We start from the raw sequence: 19,463 nt of genomic DNA on the forward strand, positions 1-19,463 counted from the left end.
TGTGTCAAAAATGCGCTAAAATCAAGCGTTGCGCGTTCCCATTGAAGTCTATGGGCCAAAACGCGCGACAAACGCCCAAAAAAAAGCTCAAGCACTTGTTTGAGCGTCGGGCGTTTTACAGCGCGTAGGAACGCGCTGTAAAACGCCCAGGTGTGAACCCTTCCCATAGGGAAGCATTGGATTTCATGTCTTGAGCGTTTTACAGCGCGTTTGAACGCGCTGTAAAATGCTCAGGTGTGAACCCAGGGTTAGTATTATTCTGTTAGTCAAACATTGTTACATAGATTACTATTTTCATTACTAGATATTGCAGGCAATTATAAAAGTTATTTAGTAATGTGCAGAAAATTGCTAAGGGAGGAAAATTTTCATTTTGGTCAAATGCTGCTTCTCAAGAAACCTTTTACTGGAGAAAATATAAAAATATAAAACAACATTCAATACAACAGAAACATATTTCCCAGCAATATTATCTGTATAAACAATATACAAACATTTTATTCTTCTATTTTCTGACCTTCTGCAGTGTAGAGAGAGGAATGTCTTTAGGCTCAAGACAAGAGAATAGGATCCTGTTACTTCTATAATTATAATATATATATATATATATATATATATATATATTATAATTTTATATATATATATATATATATATAAAAATGGGCAGCACACCAAAGAATAAAATGTAAGAAAACTTTATTTACCCCAGTGGGAAATGTGCGACGTTTCGGCTCCGAATCAGAACCTTTCTCAAGCAGTGCAAATCAGATTACAATAAAGCAAAGAATAGTTCACATAATGCATCATATAAAATATACAAAGAAATGCAAATGTGTAGCAATACGCCATAATGAATATTACCTAAAAGCTGTGTATAAAGTGACAAATAGTGTAAGAAAAATAAACATATACTGTTAATTACTACAATTGACAAAATTAATATCATGTGAGCATGATATTAATGTCTGGCTCCTTTAACCAACATAGCCGGTGTAGAACATGAATCGTTATGCGCAGCTGTGGATGTCTGGCTCCCTTAACCAACATAGCCGGTGTAGAACCTGAATCGTTATGCGCAGTTGCGCTGAGATGGATGTATCTGAAACCGGAAGGGTCCTACACACGTCATCAAGACATGCGCAGAGACGACCTGGGCACGCCGACTGACATGCATTTTCCTGGATGGCGGCCATTCACTCTCCTACTCTGCCTTCGCCTCCCTGTTGCAATACTTTATAGTAAGCACCTGCCATTTCCACTATGCTCACATGATATTAATTTTGTCAATTGTAGTAATTAACAGTATATGTTTATTTTTCTAACACTATTTGTCACTTTATACAAAGCTTTTAGGTAATATGCATTATGGCGTATTGCTACACATTTGCATTTCTTTGTATATTTTATATGATGCATTATGTGAACTATTGTTTGCTTTATTGTAATTTGATTTGCACTGATTTCGTCATTGATAGTTAATGAGTGCGTCACTATATATGGTTGGCATTTTGTTCCCACACATTGCTTGAGAAAGCTTCTGATTCGGAGCCGAAACGTCGCGCATTTCCCACTGGGGTAAATAAAGTTTTCTTACATTTTACTCTTTGGAGTGCTTTCCATTTTTGTATTTTTGGAGTGATCCACATTGGGCCTGCTGCACCCACCAGCTTGTATTGAGGACGGTGCTGCCATTGCTTTTTTATTTCCATATATATATATATATATATATATATATATATATATATAAAAATAACCTCTACATTTTCTTGTACAAAAAGAGAGAAGGGAGTATGGAGCCATAATCCAAATGCATGGTTTATCCTACAATGTGCTGATCTTAAGTATCACATTCCTTTCTATTCCTACGTATACCATATAATAATGATATCATAAAATGTCTAATAATTAATCAGAACTTTTATGTAGTTAACTTTAAATAGAAAAACTAAATGTTATCCTTATTCAGGCCAAAACCATTACAAATATGTCTTTCCCCAATATACTTATTTCTAGCCAATGCCTACACCTCTTTTTATAACTTCTCTATTGATGAGATCCTGGAATATCCTGCTCAATGTGACTGGTTTAGAAATGTCAAAATCTCTTAATTTATTTAAGAAATCCATTAACTGTGTTTTCTTATATATTTTTTATATCATTACTGACAGGATAATCACTTTTTTAACCCAACTGGTTTTGAATGTCTTTACCTTTGGTCACTAGACTGGTATCTACCTTAGAAATTTGACATTTTTTCCCTCTGTAGATCCTGCTTTGGAGTCAGTCTATTTGTAGATTGCTGACACTAAGAGCTATGTTCTGTTATAGTTCATATCTGTGGATTTGTGTCTGACAAATTTTATTATATCATAGGGTCTAAACATTATATGTAACTTTCTACGTTCCTCATAAAGAGTATCTTTGCTTCTTTTACATGTATATGATATTTGGGTCTTCTTAGGCCGAATTCTGTCAATCTTTACATTTAACGGTATTTTCTCTACACTTATATGTGATGGAGACATGTTCTGCTTCATGTGCTTTATCATAATATCCAGAAACATTGTAGCCTGAAATAATGTTTGTTTCTCTGATGCTAACACTAATATAGAAGGCTCTGAAAAATGTGAACTTTCTGACAAACATATGAATGATATGTAAAGGTTTGGCATTCTCAATAACTGCTTTGTATGTCCGCTCAAACATGAACATAAATCCAAATGTGGATTTATTTATTTTTGAATTCCTTTAGAATTTTATATGTGGGCATGCTGTCACTTCTAGTTCACCAAATCATCTATTTTAATCTTTGAACATCACTATGAAAAACCCACTAGTTTGACTGATTATCATAAACCTGTTTCATTGCTAGACTCCTAGGAAAATTCACAGGAAGATAATCTAAATAATTGATTCATTTGTTCATTTGATAATTCAAATCTGTCTGCATGGCTTTCAAAAATCTCTGAGTTTCTGCACACATGGAGGTTTGCATCATATGTGGGAATTTCTTTGCATAATTTAATTTTTTGCTTCTGCGATTTTAATTGTAAACTGGCCTCTTTAATATGCAATGTCTGCTGGTGTATAGACTTGTCATTGTCTACTGACACAAAGTCACCTTCAGCAAAGATTTGCAATGTATTATCTAGTTGAACTAACCTTTCCTCATCTATGCGATTAAGGTAACCTTTAGCAGAGATCATACATATATGTTTTATCTCATTCTGCTGAGTTCTCAAATCATCAATATTCTTACTTTCCTCTACTTTATTGCATATTCTAGTTGATGCATCTTCATAGATAACATCATCTATGCTTGGAACTTTACTGGTACAATTATACATGGATCTACCTGACACTAATCTGTGAAAGACCTTCACCATATGGACAATATTCCTTATTTTCTTTACTGACTAAAATACGCTTATAGTATATGTAACTTCCTGAATTATGTTACCAAACTCTTTTTCCCTGCTACCACATGTTAAGTGTAATTATATTGTCATTATTGTCATTATATGTATTTTCTAGGCCTGTTTCATGTATTTGCTGTAATTTCCATGTGCACCAGCAGGTGGCAGCAGTATGTAGCAGGACCATAGCCAGTTTAGTATTGCTAGACTGGAATAGTTCATTCCAGTTTAGTTCCCCCCCCCTCTGTGAGCAGAAGTCGGCCGCTCCCATGTCCTGTCTCATGGGGAGGAGAAGGAAGTTAGTCAGTGTACCAGCCACCCCAGCTAGGGGAAGGTTGTGTTAGTTGGAGTTCCTAGAAAATAGGGATCCCAAATCAGGACCCCGTCTCGGTTGAGACTAGAGAACATTCCCAGCCTGACCCATCAGCCTCAGCTGGTAGACAAGCAGGCAGCCACCTCTGGCCTCCAGGAAGAAGCATTCCCTGTGAGCCAAGCTGTGAGTACATATCCAGAGTCCAGGAGAAGCCCAAATTCCTCCTCAGCTAGTCAGGCCCATACCAAGCAGAAGATAGACATAGCAGAATATAGATACCTGCCAAATTCTCCAGGCATACGATCAGAAGCAGAATAGATATTGATCCCTGCCACATATTGCCAATACCTGCTGGGACCTAAAGGACTATTGCTGTAACTCGTATGGATTTATGCTGCATTAAGTAAAGACAAGTTGGATTATATCACCAATCTGGATCTCATTCCTTACTACCAAAGTTCCTCAGTTACTCCTACTAGCAACACTAAATTTATTGCAAGTGAGCCAGGATCCAGGAGTCCAGCCATACCCAGGTAGGAGACACTGTTGACATTACATAGAGACACTCTCCCCACTCTGGCATTCCTCACCTGGTACATGAGTTATTATATCTGAAAGGGCCCTGCAACAGTACCCTGCGCAGATTGCAATTGGCGTCACGAACAAAAACTGTTAACTATATCTACACCTGACCCAGTCAGCACTTAGTATTGCACCAGTGTGCATTGGTCCCAATCCGGCTTACTGCATATATCTTCTTGCTTTCCTGTTCAAATTCTGCATATAACTAAACCATATTGTCTGCATATCTAACTGTTCACTAGGCATAAACTTAAATTGTAAGCTACTCTTATTAACAATAGAATTTATTTCATATATGGAGACTTCAAATCTTGACGTTCCCATACAGACCTCCGATCACCCTTATTATTACTGTAGATGGTGTCAGTGTGTAGTGTAATAAATCCTTTATATTAAATACCAATTAATTCACATATTATTTAACAAATTACAGTTGCAGCTTGCATAGGATATCTCTTCTTGCCACATGTCCTTCTCATCTCAAATGCATCATGTGGCTGCACCCAGAAAGGGCTGGTCCAGGATTAGAAAGCAAGGTCTTGCGAGGAGCAAAAAAAAAAATAATGCTTCTGTGTCCTTTACTTCATTTTTCCCAAGGACCTTCAGCTGGAAATTGTCTTTTTATGGCAGAAGAGACTGCAAAAAAAAATTAAAAAAATCTATAAAATAATGCCAGTGCAAAAAAAAAATATATGCAAAAGTGCAGAATAATGACACCCATAGACTTCCATTATAGCAAAACTGCAACTACGTGTGTGAACTATTGGGGTCATTTATCAAACTGCTGTAAAGTAGAACTTTTAGTTGCCCATAGCAACCAATCTGCTGCACCTAAGTTAAAAAGACAGCTTTGCAAATACAATACCTTAAAATGAAAAAGACTGGAAAACAATGTGATTTAACTGAGACTGACAAAGTATAAACTGCTAATGGTGCTTGGTCAATTATCATGCAAACAAGGTGGTTGGCAGCTGTGTATGAGAGATCCATAGCCCTATCCAGTACCAGACATTCTCGATAGAGGATAGATCTGGAGATCGAGCTAGCCAGAGGAGTTGTTGGATACCCTGAAGAGCATGTTTTGTAGGGCGGGAAGTGTGTGAGCAGGTATTATCTTGTTGCAACAGCACATCTCCTAACGGAGTACAAAAAGGGCAGTAGGGTTGGTTCCAAAATGTTGTAGGCACTTCTCAAAGGGCTAGTTAATGTTCTTCCATAAATACCAGAAGGCAATGGCCATGGTATCTAATAGCAACCCACACAATGAGACCTGCTGTTGGTCCTATGTGTCTTTACACTATGCATGATAGCAGTAGGTGCTTTCCAGCTCTCCTGTGACCTCTGATGTGGCCATCATTAGTACCCAGACAAAACATGCTTTTATCACTCATGGCTACATCAGACTTCACAGGAGGGGTGGGAACCATAGAGATGCCAGGAAATGCCTTCTCAGCCTATCCCTGGCTTAACAATGACCGATCTTAGTTAGTAGTGAATGCCTCAATGGGTCTTGTTCTGGTTCTGGCATATCATACCGATACAGTGCGTAGAAGAAAGTGGGGGCCAGAGTAACAGCAGCAATGTATAGGTGAGGGCTTTTATGTGCCTTCAATTTTTGAGCCCACAATCTCCAATTTTGTTCCAGCTAGGAAACTCTATTAAAAGGCGAGAAATATATTTTTTAAACAATGAACTCCTTTAGATCGCAATTTTTACGTAATTGAAAATATAATATATAGTGCTGAGTAAGCATGCTTGGCTGAACAACGAGGTCGGCTCGAGCATCGAGATGTTCGGCACATTGCGGTGTTCGGCCGCATACCACGTGTGCTCGAGTGTGATGCTCGAGTCTACTCCCTGCACGTATTTATTGGCTATGCAGCCAATAAACGTGCTGGTAAGTACTGCCACTCACTGTAATGCTGTAGCCATGTTGGTTACTGGCACTACAGTGATTGGCTGTCCGGAACATGTCATCGGGTGCTTATGGCACCCGATGACACGTGGTTCTGCTCAGTGTTAGTCACGGAGAGCTGTGCTGTAGAAGGGACAGATAGTGTAGGGAATTGAATGTTATTTTTTTTGTTAGGCAGGGTTGATGTTAGAAACCCAAAAGTCCTTTTAAGGACTATTGTTGTATCTGGCAGCAATATGTATATTTAGCACAACCTGGGCTAAATAGCTTGCAATTGTTTGCCCGCTGCAGACAGCAACATTATCTGCACTACATCTCCTGTGTAACGTGTGTGCAGCCTAAAAATATCTGTGAAATCCAGTGTACTTTTTCCATAGACGGTGTCCACTGTGGACAGTTACATTACCTGTTCTACATCTCCTTTATAACATTTGTGCAGCCCCAAAATATCTGTGACACCCAGTGTACTTTTTCCGTAGACGGTGTCCACTGCGGACAGTTACATTACCTGCGCTACATCTCCTGTATAAGGTTTGTGCATCCTAAAAGTATCTGTGACATACAGTGTACTTTTTCCGTAGACGCTGAGGACAGCTACATCTCCTGTTTAACAAGTGCACATACTAAAATTATCTGTAACATCCAGTGTACTTTTTCCGTAGAGATTGCGGACAGCGACATTATCTGCGCTACATATCCTGTTTATTGTGTGTGCATACAAAAAAATATCTGTGACATACAATGTACTTTTTCCGTAGACAGTGTCTGCTGCCAACAGTTACATTACCTGCGCTACATCTCCTGTATAACGATTGCACATTCAAAAATATCTGTGACATCCAGTGTACTTTTTCCACAGACGTTGCGGACAGCGACATTATCTGCGCTACATCTCCTGTTTAATGTGTGCGCATACTAAACATATCTGTGACATCCAGTGTACTTTTTCCGTAGACAGTGTCCGCTGCCAACAGTTACATTACCTGCACTACATCTCCTGTATAACGTTTGCGCATCCTAAAAATATCTGCGACACCCAGTGTACTTTTTCCGTAGACGATGCGGACAGCGACATTATCTGCGCTACATCTTCTGTATAAAGTTTACGAATCTTAAAAATATCTGTGACATCCAGTGTACTTTTTCCGTAGACGCTGTGGACAGGAACATTATCTGCGCTACATCTCCTGTTTATCGTGTGCGCATACTAAACATATCTGTGACATCCAGTGTACTTTTTCCGTAGACGCTGTGGACAGTGACATTATTTGCGCTACATCGCCTGTTTAATGTGTGTGTATACTAAAAATATCTGTTACATCCATTGCACTTTTTCCTTAGACAGTGTCTGCTGCCAACAGTTATATTACCTGCGCTACATCTCCTGTATAAAGTTTGCACATCCTAAAAATCCTAATGTTCTCGCTCCTAATGTTTTACAGGGTCAGTTCAGGAGTAGGCCCTCAAAAATAATTTTTTCGAAGGTCAGCTCAGCAGCAGGCCCTCGCCCATAATTTTTTCTATGGTCAGATCAGCAGCAGGCAATCGCCCCTAAACTTTTAGAGTTAGCTCAGCAGCAGACCCTCAACCATAATATTTTCGATGGTCAGCTCAGCAGTAGGCTCTCGCCCATATTTTTTTTTGGTGGTCATATCAGCAGCAAGCCCTCTCCCCTAATGTTTTAGATGGTCAGCTCAGCAGCAGACCTTCACCCCTAATGTTTCAAATGGTCAGCTCAGCAGCAAACCCTCAACCCCACCAGCAGGCCATCAATCATAATTTTTCAAGGGTGTGTATGATGGCCTCCTTTATGTGTAATAAAGTGTGTATTAGAGTGCCGGTGCCTATTAATTTTTGGCAACCCTTTCACTTAGTGCATACACTTTATGAGGAGTCCCACTACCTGAACAACTGTACCACAATGTGAATGAGGCCCTCCTTTATGGGATATACAGGTTGTATTGGAGTGCCTCTTCCTTGTAATTTTTGGCAGCACTTGCATTTTATATACAAGTAAATATACAGGAAAGAATGTTTCCTAACAATTTTTCCTCTAAAATAAAAAAAAAATTCTATGGTTTTGTGTGTATTATTGTCAGTCTGTAAAATTGGCGTACTACTCGAACAACATAGTTCCCAGCAGCGACCTGGGAGTCCAAGATGCATCCAGACATCCTCCCCATGCTGTTTCCAAACCTTTTCAGTGGTGTTTCCATCAATTTCTGACCTTTTCATGTCAACCGGACACCCTCCCTTCTTCAGAGCAGGGGGTGCCTGGTTTAATACTCAGGTTCTCCCATTGACTTCCATCCGGAGGTGTTCTACTCGAGCACCCGAGTACGTAATAGGTTTTGCAAAACATTTAGACTGTTTGGCATCTGCAGCCTACATGTATGAGTAGCAAATCCATCGGACTGATTGTCTGACTGCTCAGTCTTTAGTCCCTTTCTTACCAGAACCTGGACGCAGATTTTTGACTAATGTTCACCAATTCAAAATCTCCCTGAAGACCATTTCTAAATATGATTTACTCAACTCACTTATAATTCAGTGGGTTTTATATAAATACATATGCAGCAAGCCCCTAGTGTATTACTTTTTTCTATTGCCATATAAAGCTTATCTTCTTCCTTACCAGCCCAGACATGGAAAGGTCGGACATCATTTATATATAAAATCCATGCTCAACTGGCTTTTCTGCAAGCATTGACATGTAACAGAGAATCAAACCATTTAGATCTACAGCATGTCAGACAATTCTTCCAGCATTTGAGCATTTCCTAATAGTACATACCTATCAAGACCCATAGGCAGAAAGCAGATGAAAAAATATAGCAGCAATTACACAACACATATGTTCAAAGGATTAGAAAAGGAGAGGAAAAGCCTACAGCATTTTGATTTCCAGTTGGCAAGTCTTGCTTTTGACTAGCTCTCCTTGTTAAGTGATAAAAAGTGACAGGCTGCATCGTATCTCATTGGCTGGTGACTTTAAAAACAGGGAGAAATAGAGCAAGTGTAGAATAGATAATGAGGACAGAATGCTGAGGATTTGATAGCGATGAAAACTGACTGAATTCTATTATCCCCATGAATATGTCTCTTTCTCTCCAACTTTCTTCCTAGAACAGGGTGTTCTCTTGAACACTAAACCCTTATCAGATGCTGCTCATCCCGTCACATCTGGATATACAAAATATATTCTAGTTTTACTTCGTAGTCAGACAGATGAAAGTTCAGCAGGCATGTCCAAATGCTGTAATAGATGTGATGGTGTATGCCTATTTTAAAGTCACAGACCTTTGGATTAAGGCTTATGTACACAACAGTAGTCTGTTTTGCGGTCTGCAAATTATAGATCCGCAAAACACGGATACCAGCCATGTATGTTTCCTCATTTTGTGGAATGAAATGTCTGCCTTCTATAAAACAGTCCTATCCTCCATAAAAAAAGACTAGATGTGGACAAAAAATACATTCGCACAAGGGATTTTGAAAATCCGCTTACAAATTTCAGCATGGAACATGCACATATTTTTTTCAGCACATTTTTAATGCTAATGCCTATTGTAGTGCTCATTTTCCATGGAATGTAGCTACAGATTAAACTCTCTGAATGTAAAGTGTCAAATCTTCCGCAAACATAGGGCTAATTCACAGAACTGTATGGTCGCTGTGCATGTGCTGCAGACCTCAAATAGTGATCCATAATGCATAGGCACCATACATTTGAATTCTGTGCTGCGGATACAGACCCATTGACTTGAATGGGTCCGCAATCCACCCCAAAAATTTTGTTGTAAGGGATCATTCACACGACCGCATGGTCGCCGTGCCCATGTTGCGGCTCACAAACAGCAAGTCCGCAATACACGGACACCACCTGTGCAAACTCTGTGCTGCGGATACGGACCCATTGACTTAAATGGGTCCATGATCAGCAAGATATGGCAAAAGATAGGACATGTCCTATCTTTTGTGGTGCGCAGGCATGGACCTGAAAGCCCATGGAAGGGCTTTGGAGTGTTTCTGTGGGCTTCTAATCTGTACCTCCGCTCCACAAAAGATAGAACTCCGTGGAAAGGCTTAATGAATAATGAGAGACATTTGGGACTTTGAATAAGAATCTGGTAATTTTACACAGCTGCCATATGGTTTAAAGAAGAGCATGTTTTGGAGGGAAAAAGTCAGACTTGTTTACCACCAACACCAGACAGACTGACCTTTTGAATGTCTGGTTTTAGCTATGTTGTTATATCTGGAAACTTGTTTTTGTCTGGAAAAATGTATGCGTCATTGCCATTAAGTGACATTGAAGCTCTAATGTAAGTCTATGAGAGACAGACGTGTTTGTGTTGAGTTTCTCCACTCCACACCTCCCACTCGAAGGTTTCAGTCAAGCTAGAAATGATATATAACGAGAGCAGTCAGAGCTCCTAGTGTTCTGCAGTTAGCGACCAGTGCTTGTAGGGGAGACTTATGTCAGTCTGCATGAGTGACCAGTAGAAGACACTGAGATAGGGTAGCTGAACCTTAGACCATGGGTCACTAGCCTTGTGACCAAGGAACTACCTGGACTACTAAGTGACAGACCTTGGGCCTCCAGCCTTTGGCCAGGGTACCAGCTGTCTGAGAGGAAGAGAAGGACAGCAAGCTCAGGCCTTTTCTCAGCTTGTAACTCATCTTCTGCTAGGGAGGAGACTGGAGAAGCCAGCCCTATGCCTCACTTGTATTGTTTTGTATCTGAATTCCTTTAGTGAAGAAGCATACTTGTTAACTGCAGACCCTGACTATGGACTTATTTCCTATTGGGGTGCACCACACCTTACCATTCTTTCCATTGAGCAGCAACACATGGTGACATCTCAACAGTGTCTGGGGGACCCAGAGTAGCATTGGGAACACCACAAACTCAGTGTCCTTAGAGTGCTTACACAAAATGTGGATTACAAGCGTTTTTGTGCACGGATTTCCTGTGGAAAACCTACAGCGTAATACAGTACCTGCAAAGTGAAAGAGATTTGACAAATCTCATGTACAACTGTACTGCTTTTTTTTTCTTAGGTGTGGAAATTTACCTGTTGTAAGGATTTTAAAATCCACAGCGTGTCAATTGTTCATGGGATTCTGTGCCTTCTGTACAGTGGTTTTCACCCAGACATGAGGTTGTTTACATAAACAAAAAAACACACAAAAATCTACAACAAAATCTGCATAAAAATGTAAATGTACCAAAACAGCTATAAATTGTACAAATTTATGTGCAATTTCTTCTTGCAGATTTATTGCCGATTTTCGGCACATAAATCTGCAGTGTATGTACCCACTGTATGCTCACCGAAACACGTTGCAGAAGGCAGAGGTTTTTCCATGCAGATTTACGTGCAGAAAAACAGCATAGTACAGTACCAGCAAAGTGCATGAGATTTAAAATTTGCTAATCTTTTTTTTTGCTCAGAAACTGACCTGCCGTGTGGAATTCTAAATCTGCAGCACGTCAATTATATTTGCCGATTAAGCGGTTTCACTCTTTTCCGATGAAGGATGAGATCTGCAGCAAAACCACATCAAATCCACACCGAAAACTGATGTTATAAATTGCAGATTTTGTTACAGATATATTGTAGATATGCACATAAATCCATATGGAAATTTGTGCAGATCTTATGTACATTCACCCACATTCATCTGCAGGTGGCCTTAGGCCCCTTTCACACGAGCAAGATTTTCACGCGGGTGAAATGCATGACGTGAACGCATCGCACCCGCACTGAATCCTGACCCATTAATTTCAATGTGCCTGTGTACATGAGCTTTTTTTTCACGCATCAGTTCTGCGTTGTGTGAAAAACTCAGCATGTTCTATATTCAGCGTTTTTCATGCAGCCCTGGCCCCATAGAAGTGAATGTGTCTTCAGTGAAAAACGCATTGCATTCACAAGCAAGTGCGGATGCAATGCGTTTTTCACTGATGGTTGCTAAGAGATGTTGTTTGTAAACCTTCAGTTTTTTATCACGCGTGTGAAAAACGCATCAAAATGCATTGCACCCGCGCGGAAAAAACTGAACAACTGAACGCAATCGGAGACAAAACTGACTGAACTTGCTTTCAAAATAATGCGAGTTTCAATGAACGCACCCTGAACGCATCCGGAGCCAATCCGTCACTCTTGTGTGACCTTTGGATGGTTACACACGGTGCAGATTACAAGCAATTTTTCTGTACGGATTTCATGCAGAAAAAAGGCAGTTTAATACAGTACCAACAAAATGGAGGAGATTTGACAAATTTCATGCATACTGCTTTTTTCTTAGGTGCAGGAATTGACCTATTGTGAGGATTTTGAAATCTACAGCATGTCAATTGTTCATGTGATTCTATACCTTCTGTAGAGGGGTTTTACCTGCAGACTTCAATAGGGTTGTTGACATAAAACAAAAAGCTGCACAAAAAGCTGCATTCAAAACCATATAAAACTGCACAAATATCACCAAAGCTGCAATAAAAAGTGTTGATTTATCTGCAAATTTTATGCAGATTTTGTGCAGATTTGTTACAGATTTTCTGCTCACAAATCTGCACTGTGCGTCAGCACCTTTAGTCGATTTTTTCTAAGCAAAAATTGACCTGCATAGTAGATTTCAAAATAAATAGCATGTCAGTTATGTTTGTGGTTTTAGCTGAAGATTTTACCCTTTTTAATGGAAAGGTGAGATCTGCGTCAAAACCGAATCAAACCTGCAACAAAAAACGCTGTTAGACATTGTGGATTTTCATGCAGATATGCTGCAAAATGTGCATAAATCTGCAGGGAAATTTGAGAATCAAGCTTTTCTATTAAACAAGGTAGACACCCCAATAACAGAACTAGGTAGCTCATTTACCCCATTTTGAGAATCAAAAACTTAATAGAATTGTTCATCTATTAAACAAGAGGGTTGCTTAACCCCCATCCCAACATATGACTTAATAGTACGTCATGGTGGCAAGTGACTTGCCGCATTTTGATGTACTGTTACATCATGGTGATCGGGCGGGCATCAGAGTGGTGCACACCTGATCACTGCAGGGTCCCGGCAGTCCCTGATAGCTGGGCCCCTGTTGTATCCGCCGCCATTTTACAGCATTGCAGGTGGATTAACCCCTGCTGACCGCGGCATGAAAGGGGTTTGCCGCGGGTGAGGGAACCCATTGGGTCCCCGCACTGCTGTTGTGGGGTCCCGATGGGTGACAAGGAAGCCCGATGCTGTGCAGAGGCTTTTCAATGCCTTGCATGGCATCGGGACCTGTGTCACCACCAGACATCTGAGAAGCTCTGTCAGACGTTCTTCAGAACCTCCTGCTTGAGGTTCCTTTTGTTTTGCTTTTGTTTTCTCATCTTGTTAGCCTCTCTCAGCTGTCATGTAGTTGCACTGATTGCATTCCTTTAAATCCCTTCCCATACTGCATCACTTTGCGGTTTATACAACTTCCTGGAGTGTGTGCATGCTGGATGCTACTACTGAGTCTTCTACAGATAAGTTTTGTTCATTCATTTGTGTTTTCCTGTTTGCTGGATCCCAGGTGACCCTGACTCCCTCCGTATCAAGTGTAGGGAGCTGATGGTCGTGTCCCCTCACTATTATAGGGTGTTCAGGTGTTATACAGTCGAGGAACGAGGATATGCGATCATCTACCATTGAGATTTTTGCATAGGCTGAGCAGCTAGGGAGAGAGCCAGGTCTGTTGCAGAGCTTTCCCTTTGGTTCCTTAGTTTTGGATCCAGTCGGATCTTCATTTTGTGTCTTCTAGTTTTCTGTACACCTTCCGTGACAACCTGCCTTCTACGGGGGGCGAGTAGATCCAGCCCCAGGCTGGGTCTCATAAGCAACCTGTTAGTGTATTACTTAGTGTAATACACTAACAGGCAATACATTACAATAGAGAATTATGCATTGCAGAGGGGATCAGACCCTCAAAAGTTGAAGCCCCAGAGTGGGACATAAATATAGCTTAAAATAAGCAAAGAAAAGTGTTTTAAATAAAAAAAATAGTTTCAAGTAAAAAAAGAAAAAACGCCCCCTTTCCCCTAATTTTATAATAAAAAATAGAAAAGAAATGGAAAAAACACAAATATGTATAATGTATCACCATGCCCGTAATGACTGGCTCTATAAATATATCACATGATTCACCCTGTCTGATAAACACCATAATAAAAATAATAAAAACTGTGTAAAAAAAAAGACATTTTTGTCAACTTACATCACAAACAGTGCAACACCAAGCGATCAAAAAGGCGTATGTCCCACAAAAAATATTAAACTGTCACCTCATCCTACAAAAAATAAGCCCCTACATAAGAAAATTGCTCAAAAATAAATAAATAATATAGCTCTCAGAACATGGAGACACTAAAACATTATGTTTTTGATTCAAATATGCTATATAAGTGAAATGAATAAAAAAAAGTATACATATTAGGTATCATCCAGCTCTATAAAACCTACATGACCTAACTCCTCAGGTGAACACCGTAAAAAATAAATAAATATTAAAACGGTGTAAAAAAACTATTTTTGTCACCTTAAATAAAAAAAACAACAACAAGCGATCAAAAAAGCGTAGGCCGCCCAAAATAGGACCAATCAAACCGTCACCTCATTCTGCCAAAAATTAGACCCTACCTAAGACAATCAGTCAAAAAATAAAAAATAAATATGACTCTCAGACAATGGAGACAATAAAATATGATTATTTTTTTTGCTTCAAAACTGATATTGTGTTAAAGTGAAAAAATAATAATAATAGACATATTAGGTATTGCCACATCCATAACCACCTGCTCTATAAAAATATCACACAACCTAACTCCTCAGGTGAACACCGTAAGAAAAGAAGAAAAGAAAAACAGTGCCAAAAAAAGCCATTTTTAGTTACCTAACATCCCATAAAGTGCAACACCAAGCAATCAAAAATGCATATGCCCCAGAAAATAGTAGCAATTAAACTTTCACCTCATCCCGCAAAAATTGAGACCCTAACTATGACAATCGTTAAAAAAATTTAAAAGCTATGGCTCTCAGTCTATCGAGACACTAAAACATCATTTTTTTAAAATAAAAAAATGCTATTATTGTGTAAAACTTAAATAAATAAGTAAAAGTATACATATTAGGTATTTCCACGTCCATAATGATCTGCTCTATAAAAATATCACATGACCTAACTCCTCAGGTAAACGCTGTAAAAATTTATAAATAAAAACTTTTTAGTCACCTTGCCCCATAAAGTGTAATAATGAATGATCAAAAAATCATATGTACCCAAAAATAATAGCAATAAAAACGTCAACAATTCCTGCAAAAAACGAGCCCCTGAGCAAGACTATTGGCAGAAAAATAAAAAATTTGGCGTTCAGAAAATGGAGACACAAAAACATAATTAAAAAAATGCTTTATTATGTAAAACTGAAACAAACAAAGAAAGTAGACATATTTCATATCATTGTGTCCGTAACAACCTGCTCTATAAAAATAGCACATGATCTACCCTGTCAGATGTATGTTGTAAAAAACTAAAAACGGTGCCAAAACAGCCATTTTATGGTTACCTTGTCTCACAAAAAACCTAATATAGAGCAATTAAAAATTATATGTACCTCAAAATAGTACTAATACATCTGGCACCTTATCCCCTAGTTTCCAAACTGGGGTCGCTTTTTGGGAGTTTCTACTGTAAGGGTGCATTAGGGGGGCTTCAAATGGGACATGGCATCTAAAAACCAGTCCAGCAAAATCTGCCTTTCAAAAACCATATGGCACTCCTTTTCTTCTGCACCCTGCCATGTGTCCTTTCTGTAAACCGCAGAATCAGGGTAATAAATATTGAGTTTTGTTTGGCTGGAAACCCTCCATGTGTTAAAGAAAAAAATTGATTAAAATGGAGAATCTGCCCAAACAGCAAAATTTTGACATTTCATTTCCATTTTTAGTTAATTCTTGTGGAACAACTAAAGGGGTTAACAAAGTTTGTAAAATTAGTTTCGAGTAACTTGAGGGGTGTAGTTTCTACAATGGGGTTATTTATGGGGTGGTTTCCACTTTGTAAGTCCCACAAAGTGACTTCAGACCTGAACTGGTCCTTAAAAAAGTAGTGATGAGCGCAAATATTCTAATCATGAATTTTTATTGCGAATAACGGCACTTCGAGAATTCACAAAGATGTAGAATATAGTGCTATATATTCGTAATTGAGAGTATTCTAGATTTTTTTTTTTTCATCACTAACCTCCCTTCTTGCTTGTGGGCCAATGAGAAGGCTTCAATTTTTGTCCGAGCTTAGCAACATCCCTAGCAACCAATAGGAAATTTACCTACCCCTTTACTATATAAAAAAAACTCCCCAGTAGACATTTTCTGCAGTTTTTTGCAGTTCTGAGAGAGCAGTGAAATTGCTGCGCTCTGTGCTTTCATCTGGATCCTTTTCCTTATCCAATTACATTAGATAGTTAGTTAGTTAGCTCATATATATATATATATATATATATATATATATATACACAGTACAGACCAAAAGTTTGGACACACCTTCTCATTCAAAGAGTTTTCTTTATTTTCATGACTATGAAAATTGTAGATTCACACTGAAGGCATCAAAACTATGAATTAACACATGTGGAATTATATACATAGCAAAAAAGTGTGAAACAACTGAAAATATGTCATATTCTAGGTTCTTCAAAGTAGCCACATTTTGCTTTGATTACTGCTTTGCACACTCTTGGCATTCTCTTTATGAGCTTTAAGAGGTAGTCACCTGAAATGGTCCTCCAACAGTCTTGTAGGAGTTCCCACAGATGCTTAGCACTTGTTGGCCCTTTTGCCTTCACTCTGCGGTCCAGCTCACCCCAAACCATCTCGATTGGGTTCAGGTCCGGTGACTGTGGAGGCCAGGTCATATGGCGCAGCACCCCATCACTCTCCTTCATGGTCAAATAGCCCTTACACAGCCTGGAGGTGTGTTTGGGGTCATTGTCCTGTTGAAAAATAAATGATGGTCCAACTAAACGCAAACCGGATGGAATAGCATGCCTCTGCAAGATACTGTGGTAGCCATGCTGGTTCAGTATGCCTTTTGAATAAATCCCCAACAGTGTCACCAGCAAAGCACCCCCACACCATCACACCTCCACCTCCATGCTTCACAGTGGGAAACCACTCATGTAGAGTCCATCCGTTCACCTTTTCTGTGTCACACAAAGACACGGTGGTTGGAACCAAAGATCTCATCAGACCAAAGCACAGATTTCCACTGGTCTAATGTTCATTCCTTGTGTTCTTTAGCCCAAACAAGTCTCTTCTGCTTGTTGCCTGTCCTTAGCAGTGGTTTCCTAGCAGATATTCTACCATGAAGGCCTGATTCACACAGTCTCCTCTTAACAGTTGTTCTAGAGATGTGTCTGCTGCTAGAACTCTGTGCGGCATTGACCTGGTCTCTAATCTGAGCTGCTGTTAACCTGCGATTTCTGATGCTGGTGACATAGATGAACTGATTCTCCGCAGCAGAGGTGACTCTTGGTCTTCCTTTCCTCGGGCGGTCTGCATGTGAGACAGTTTCTTTGTAGCGCTTGATGGTTTTTGTGACTGCACTTGGGGACACTTTCAAAGTTTTCCCAATTTTTCGGACTGACTCACCTTCATTTCTTAAAGTAATGATGGCCACTCGTTTTTCTTTACTTAGCTGCTTTTTTCTTGCCATAATACAAATTCTAACAGTCCATTCAGTAGGACTATCAGCTGTGTATCCACCTGACTTCTCCACAACGCAACTAATGGTCCCAACCCCATTTATAAGGCAAGAAATCCCACTTATTAAACCTGACAGGGCACACCTGTGAAGTGAAAACCATTTCAGGTTACTACTTCTTGAAGCTCATCAAGAGAATGCCAAGAGTGTGCAAAGCAGTAATCAAAGCAAAAGGTGGCCACTTTGAAGAACCTAGAATATGACATATTTTCAGTAGTTTCACACTTTTTTGTTATGTATATCATTCCACATGTGTTAATTCATAGTTTTGATCCCCTCAGTGTGAATCTACAATTCTCATAGTCATGAAAATAAAGAAAACTCTTTGAATGAGAAGGTGTGTCCAAACTTTTCTGAAAAATTGTAAGAATTGCTACAAAAATTCTAAGCCTTCTAACGTCATAAAAATAAAATGACATTTACAAAATGATGCCATATGGGAAATGTTAACATATGGGAAATGTTAAGTAATATGAAAGAAGACAGAGGGCTGGGTCCACAGATACATAGGATATACGATGCCACACAGACACAGACAACTGTTCTTTCTTAGCAGTTGAGTTTACTGCTCAATAGTGATGGACAAACATCGTCCGGGACGTTTCCCGAACATGCGTTTGCGATCAAATGTTCGCGAACTGCATGTTTGCGGCGGGCTCTATTGACTTTAATGGCAGATGAACCTGAAAAACCTTCAGGTCAAATTTGCAGCCACCAAATACTTACTAGAAGTGCACAAATAGTCCCACAACATGGACAGTAACATACCAGAGGGGTAACATTGGCAAAAATTCCCACAAAAAATATGTATTTTAATCAGGGGCCATTTTTATGCATGTTAAAGGGAAATTTTCAAAAATGTGCCCTGCTGGAGCCTAGAGAAATTTTATTTTATGCCACTGGAGTACAGGCCCCAAAAAGTATGCATTCACCTGACAGAAAATAACTTGTGATGATGTGGCCATGAGGTACATTAGGCGGTCACTGGATACAAATTTTACTGTAGGCCCACTGGAGTAGAGGCCCCAAAAATTTGGCATTCACCTGACAGAAAAGAACTTGTGATGATGTGGCTAGAGGTACATTAGGCGGTCACTTGGTTCAAATTTTACTGTCGGCCAGTATAGGCCCCAAATATTAGGCATTCACCTGACAGAAAAGAACTTGTGATGATGTGGCTAGAGGTACATTTGGCGGTCACTGGATACAAATTTTACTGTAGACCACTGGAGTAGAGACCGCAAAAATTAGGCATTCACCTGACAAAAAAGAACTTGTGATGATGTGGCCATGAGGTACATTAGGCGGTCACTGGATACAAATTTTACTGTAGGCCCACTGGAGTAGAGGCCCCAAAAATTTGGCATTCACCTGACAGAAAAGAACTTGTGATGATGTGGCTAGAGGTACATTAGGCGGTCACTGGATACAAATTTTACTGTAGGCCAC

This window comes from Bufo gargarizans, chromosome 6 (assembly GCF_014858855.1).
Source record: "Bufo gargarizans isolate SCDJY-AF-19 chromosome 6, ASM1485885v1, whole genome shotgun sequence".
NCBI lineage: Eukaryota > Metazoa > Chordata > Amphibia > Anura > Bufonidae > Bufo > Bufo gargarizans.